Genomic DNA, 7,500 nt, shown 5'->3' with positions numbered 1-7,500 from the left:
CCCCCCCCCCCCTCTCCCCGCTCGTGGACAGCCGTGGAATTTGGAATCCCCCTATACTTTGTCACCAAGGAAATATTTTATGAAAATATAAATGTTATTTGTCTTCAAAATTTCCGGAAGCTCGCGACAACTCCATGGACGTCATTTTAGTACTCACTAAAATTTCAGATTTTGTTTTCTTCATAGACAGCAGTTCGAAATTCGTTGACTAGCTAACAGCTGTTGGTGCATTTTGTAACAATTTTTCCTTAAACCGTCGAAAGTTCGGGTGAAAAAACGTCATTTTAGTACTCCTCATACCCACGGGGAATGATTGTTTGGATGATGAAAAATAACAATGAGTTTGACTGGCAGCTCCTGATTGGTGCCAAAGTTGACTGGCAGACTGTCAAACATGTCAAAATTTCGAGTGAAAATATGTCATTTTAGTACTCTTGAATCCCATTGGGAATAATTTTTTATGTGCAAACAACTAACAAAAATGTTGAGTGGCAGCTTTTAACTGGTGCCAAACTTGACTGGCTGGCTGTCAAAAATGTCAAAAATTCGAGTAAAAAAACGTAATTTTAATAATCTTGAAAGCATTTTGGGGATGACTTTTAAGTGCAAAGATGTAACAAAAATGTTGACTGGCAGCTTTTAAGTGGTGCCAAACTTGACTGGCAGGTTGTCAAACATATAAAAAATGACAGGATGACAATTAGAACCTTCATTTTAGTACTCTTGAAACCCATTGGGGATGATTGTTTAGGTACAAACAACTAACAAGAAGTTTGTGTGGCAGCTCCTGAATGGTGCCAAAGTTGACTGGAAGGCTGTCAAAAATGTCAAAAATTCGAATAAAAGAACGTCATATCAGTACTCTTGAAACCCATTGTTGTGAGCTGTAAATTTACGCATAAAGTGAGATTTTTGTAGTTTCTTTTTTTTATATACATATTAGTTTTAAAGAAGTATCCTATAGATGGAAATTTTAGATAATGAAAAGGGCAAAACTTTCATTCGGTTGCTGATTAAAATGTCAGTCAACTTTTGCACTACTCAGGAGCTGCCAGTCAAATTCTTTGTTAGTTGTTTGCACCAAAAAAATCATCCTCAGTGGGTTTAAAGAGCAGTAAAATAACATCTCATAAGACGCCTCGAAAAAAAATAGTTGCGCCGTGAACATTGTAACTCATCACTGGCTCATCTGAAACAAAAAAACGAAAAATGAATTTTAAAGTCTTAAGAAATCGGTTAATTTGTTATTGTAAAATGAACAAAAATGGGTAAAACCAAAAAAACTTTTACTGATTGCCTGTTTGAGTAACGTGAGAAAATAGTGTATCAAATTTCAAAAGAATCGGTTCAGTAGATTTTGAGTTCTAATGTTCACGGCGTTCGAAAACGTGGTTCGCGAGAAAATCGATTTTTAGTTTTTTTTCTCGAAAAACAAAATTTACGCAACAATAACCGTGCATAATTTTTATACTCACACAGAATCATCAATTCTAGGTCAGTAGAGTAAATTGATGTCATTCATAACATCCAAAGCCCCTTTTTGTTCCTGTATGCGTTGATTTCTACCCTCTTTAACGAATACATATACGAATAGAGCAAGAGACGCGTTCGCTTAAAACTCTGTATCTTCGTTAGTTTTGCTCCGATTTACATAAAATTTGGACACATTATTCTTGAGATGTTGCGCAGTCAGATTTTTTTTTTAATTTGGTCAAAAAATTTGTTCTAACACCCCTCTCCCCTTAAAGTAAGTTGTTTGTATGTCGCACATACTTTTTTACGGTAGGGGAAGAGAGAGTTATGGAAGTAGCGGCAGGTGCAGGAAAGGGAGGAGCAGCAGGTGAGAAAAAGAAGGGAAGATAAAAGTAGATGCTGTGAGGTAGCATGATTATGAGAATTGTGGGGAGGGGTGGGTAGGAGAAGGAAAGTAGGATAAAAAAAGTAAGGAGGGAGAAAGGAGAAGAGAGTGACATGTAAAGAAGAGTAAGGGAAGTGGATAGGGAAGAGGAAGTCGGATAGGGCAAGTAGCGGAAGTAGGAGAACGGTTTTAATTATGGAAGGGTTGGGATAGAAAATTAAGGAAGGGAGATGTAGGGAAAGAAAAGATGAAATTAAAAAGGGAAAGTAGAGGATGAGGGTGAGAAAAGAAGGGAAATGAGAGCAGGGAAACGAGTGCAAGGAAAAAGAAGGGGAATTAGGGGTAGAAAATTTAGGGGAGGAGTGTGGATTATGAGAAGCAAGAGAAGTATGGGATTTTAGGGCACAGGCATGGTGAAAAAGTGAGAAGCCAGTGAGTAAAGAAGTAGAGAAAAGTCAGTAAGGAAGGGGAAGGGGCAAGAGAGTGGAAAGTATAGAAGGGCGAAGAAAGCGGATAGGGAAGAAGAATTATGATAGGGCGAGTAGCGGGAAGTAGGGGAAGTAGCTAAAGCAATGAAGGAATTTAATAGAGAAGTGAGTGAGGGGGACGTTAGACATACAGGATGGAAAGTGAAAGGATAAAGTAGTAGATCGGGGTCAAAGAAGAAGGGAAATGAGAGGAGGTAGCTATGGGGAGAAAGTAGATGATGTACGGGAGATGAGTAAATGGTCAGTAATACAAGAGAAAATAAGGGGAATTAAGGGGAGGAAATGTAGAGGAGGCGTGTTGATTATAATGAGTAACAGAAGTATGGGATGTAATGGAGGGGGCAGGGTAGACAAGTGAGGAGACAGCGAGTAGAGATATAGGGAAAAGGCTGAAAGTTAGGGTAGTGAGGGGATCTGAGGAAAGGGAAGTGAAGTCGAATAAGGAATATTGGAGAAGGGAAATAAGCTAGGACTGCTGAGGAGAATTATATGACGTATAGTAGAAGTGGGATGGAGAAGTAAGAGATAAAAAAAAGTAGGGTGGGCATGGGATTGGAGAAGTGAGAAGGATGAAAAGGTAAAATTAAGGATTGGAAATGAGGGGAAGAGAAGTGATTGGATCGAACAATGGAAGGGAAAAAATTAAGGAAGTGAGAGGATAGTAGAAAAAAAGGCAGGATCTGATCGGACAGGACAAGATAGGATAGAAAGAAGTGAAAAGATAGAGAGAGAGATAGAGATAGAGAGAGAGAGGGAGAAAGAGAGAGAGAGAGAGAGGCGAGAGGTAGATTTTGGATCAATCTCCTAAAATCACTAAATTTCCAAATAAAATAAAAATAGATAAGTTGATAAATTTATAAATACTATATTAAACAGACCTTGAAAGCTATTTTTATGCCGCCTACTTTGATTAGTCTTCTATATTTTAATTCTTGAGCAAGAAATGCAAGATATAAAAATGTCATTCAATGAAATTTTTTTCAATCTAAATCATATTTATAAGCCGATTGAATGCTTAGATTTCATCCAGGAAAAAATTAGCACTCCTTTACGTAATATCAAAATACGAAAAAATGTCTCAAATCACATTAATTACAGACAAAGAAGTCGAGCAAGAAACGAAGTATTATTATCTTAAGTCAGCAACATTTATCAACATTGAAAGAACGTATGTTAAGTTCGCATCTTTAAATTATTATTTGTTTTCAAATAGTTTTTGTACTATTTCGCTGTGCATAAATTATACTTTGCTTAAATTCGCGCTGGACATATTAAATACTAAATTCGAAAGATAGAACCTTACAATTGAGAATAATATTACAAAGTTATCGATTTCATAAAGGATTTTATTATTCATAAGGAATAAATAAAGATATATTTTTAAGTCACCTTTTTGTCTCTAATTTCGGGGGTTAGCAAACAACACTAATCGAATTTGCAACAAATGATTGTTGATTTGGTTGAACTAGGGGTTATATAGAATATAGGACCACACACAAGGCACCTCCAGTATTTGTGTCTGTACCATGGGTAATGTTTCTTTTAAGTGCGAACACAAATTGTAACTGATACGATGGGTTCTCTCCGCCCGCGAAGCTGTTGTCCGGGGCCAGTCCCGAGAAATATCTGCTGGATCAGATTTCAAAAGTTATTCCTATATATTCGGATTCCCACTTACACCGGGTTTAAATATATTGCTGTATTATGAGTATCTTGAAACCAATCGCTCCTCATTTCAAGATTCTGGTTATAAAAAAAGAAATGAATGAATTACTCGAAAATAAATTGCTAGTGTTTGGTAACTTGATTTAAAATAAATAATAATACATATCGTTAGATTTAAAGGCGTAGATAAAAGTTAAAATAAATTGGAAAGAACTTGTGATTCTTAGCCATTATTCATATACTTTATACGTTTTTAATACGTATCAATTTTATTTAGATGGTACTCTTCGGGTACGAAGTGAATATTCACATTTTAAGCCTATCTGATCAGTTCTGGAAAAAATGGTTTATAAATTCCTAAAACACTTTTTCATATATATGTCTTCATTTAAACAGAAATTATTTTTCAATATGTTATAAAATCTAAATCGATGATGATTTAAATTTTTTTTAAATATCTAATTCTTTGAAATTCATTTGAATCGAAAAAATATTTATTTTTAGGGTATAGTAGCCCCAGAGAGACAACCCTTATATAATTATTTGAAGGAGGGGAAATGAGAGAAAGTTAAGGAAAATTTTGGGAAGGGATGTAGATAAACTGAGAAGAAATGAGTGAAGCGGAAGTATATGAAGTTAGGGAAATTACAAGAGAAAAAGTAAGTGAAGTAGGGGCAATGAAAGAGAATCTGGAGGTTAGTAGGATAAGTGATGGTAAATTTTGGTAGGGGAAGTGAGGGGAAATTAGAATTTTTACGGTTTAGGACGTGAGAGCTGGGGGAGGGAAGTAGGAGTAGGAGAAGGAGAGTGACAGCTAGGAAAGAAAGGCGAGAGGAAAGTAGCGTTATAGGAAGTTGGGGAAGGGGGAAGATGGGTGAACTGAGGAGAGGGGAATCATGGGAGGAAAAAGTGTGAACGACTTCTTTTTTTAAGGGGCGCAGTGCCTACTTTGACTAATTTTTTTTAGAAGCAGTGTTTAAACATGCGTCAAATTTCTGGCCATTCCTGATAAGGCCACCCGAATATTTACATGGTCATTTTGATGTCAGTAAAGACTGTCTTTTTAAAATTTAAGATATGTGCTTCTGAATTTAAAAATTTTTAGAAACAAAGTTCCAGCAATATTAACTGAAATTTACGCATATGTTTAAGCAGTCATTTTTGTTTCTTTCAATACGACGCTAAAATTGGATTTTATCAGGTAAATATATTTTCAAGATTACAGAATAACGAAAATATTTAGTTCAGTTTCTTGCGTTAGAAATTAAAAAAATTTAAATTACTGAAATTAATAAGAATTCAGAGCGTGTTAAAGACTTTAGGGTCAATTAAAAAAAAACTAAAGCACATCCATTCAATCGGATAGCATTAAGTGAATTTTAAAAAATTAAAGTGAATTTCAATGAATTGAAAAGAATTTAAAATAATTTAATAAAAACTCAGGGTAAGCTCGATACAAATTGCAAACAATTTGAATAATTGCACGTCAATTCAATCATTCACTCAGTTTAGATGAATGGGAGTCAATAAAAGGAAAAATATAACTGTTTCATTTTTGGTGGCAAGATGCTATTTTATGATTCAAATTTTACGTATTTTATTTGAAAATTAGTCCTTTTTAGTAGGTAATTAATCTTCTTGGTTAGAAATTCAACGTTTTAAGTTGAAAATGCATATTCCTTTTGACTTAATAATTTTCTTTTGTTGGGAGATAACTATTTTTTTGAAAATTAGTTTTTTTTAGAACTCAGCTGACCAAACTATTCATCGAGAATAAACGAAAATGCAATAAAACTTGTATAAAGTTATAAAAAAACATATTAAGCACATTCTAAAAAACTTTTTGTTACTTAAGACTAACTTAACTTATGAACGAACTGCGCGTTTAAAAGTCATATTTTTTATTGCATTCGATGTTACTTACATGTTTTCTCTTGATATTAAGTTTCAACAGGATATACTCGAATGGAATCAACATGAAATTTTAAGTATTTATTGTAGAATTTGTGTTTAAAAGATGTGAAGTCGATAGTGAAATTTGAACTAAACTTGGAAACTCTGACAAAGTAAAATATAAATAAAAATTTGAATATAGAGACATGGAAACTGTATTTTTCAAATTTTGATTGTAAACATTGTATTCAAGTTATCGAATTCATTTTCCGAAAATTCCAAATAACTTTTGAAATTGGTACGATGCTTAAGGAAAACTATAAATGCGAAAAAAGATCTAAGAACTTAAAAACATAAAATGCAAAAGGAGTTTTTGAATTTTAAATCATAAAACTCATACTCAAGTCACAAAACTTGGTTTCGAAAAATGTGAAGTTTACAGTGAAATTTAAAGTAAAGCTGGAAAAAACTCTTAGAAAGCAAAGCAGAAATATGAACTTGAATATATAAAATGGTAATTGTTTTTAATTGTAAAAATTGTACTTGAGTCATCGAATTATTGAGTATATATAATATATAATAAGTATACTATATAAGTATTTAGGATTTTGAAATCAGTCGTGAAATTCCAACGTAAGTTGCAAGAAAACTTCAAAACTTTTAAATTTTTGTAGTAGATTTCCAGAAATTTCCCCACCTGGGAGCCGTCAGAATATTTGTGAAAAATTTGATGCTAATTAGTCACAATTTCCGTTTTTTCACCCCCCCCCCCCCCCCCCCCCCCCCCCCCAACCATCATTACTGTTACGACCTGCCTGGGAGCCCAAAGAATATGTGAGCACCATGGACATAGGAAACACGAGACTAGGCATGCCATTGCGGGGGTGATGCAATGAGGGGGGAGGTCCGCCACCTTTTGATGTCCCGCGACAAACATGGCAGCGCCCACATGTTTATATTTTCATGCTCAGTTTGTCGGCAAAAATGCTCGTGCGCATAATCAAATGGCACATCGTAAGATGGCGGCTCCCCTCACTCATGGAATTCTCCCCCCTCCCGTGGATTCAACCCCGCTCGCCCAGTTTAGGATGGCATGCCTAGTTCCGTGTTTCCTATGTTCATGGTGAGCACAACATTGGTGCAAATTGCCAAAATCTGGATTTTCATAAAGATTATACTTTTTAGTTTGCTTGATTTAATATTCATAAAAAATAGTGCCCCGACTGCACCCTTATTCCCCAATGTTGGTACATCCTGCCCGGGAGCCCAAAGAATATGTGTGAAAAATTTGATTCCGATTGTTAAAAACTGCGTCTGCCCTCATTCTATCTACACCTCTCATATCTCCCTTCCTAACTCTTACGACCTGTCTGGAAGCCCATAGAATATCTTGTAAAATTCGGTGCCAATTACTAAAAACTGTGGATTTTCATAAGCATCATACGTTTGAGGCCCCTTGATTTCATATATTTCAAACACTGTGCACGCCCCCCACCCCCAATCCATCATTTCCTCATACTTTGACGACCTGTGCGGGGGCTCAAAGAATAAGTGTGAACAATTTGATGCCGATTGGTCAAAAACTGCTGATAAATC

This window comes from Belonocnema kinseyi, chromosome 2 (genome assembly GCF_010883055.1).
Source record: "Belonocnema kinseyi isolate 2016_QV_RU_SX_M_011 chromosome 2, B_treatae_v1, whole genome shotgun sequence".
Taxonomy (NCBI): domain Eukaryota; kingdom Metazoa; phylum Arthropoda; class Insecta; order Hymenoptera; family Cynipidae; genus Belonocnema; species Belonocnema kinseyi.
The sequence above is the reverse complement of the archived record's forward strand: the minus strand, read 5'-3'. Positions refer to the sequence as shown.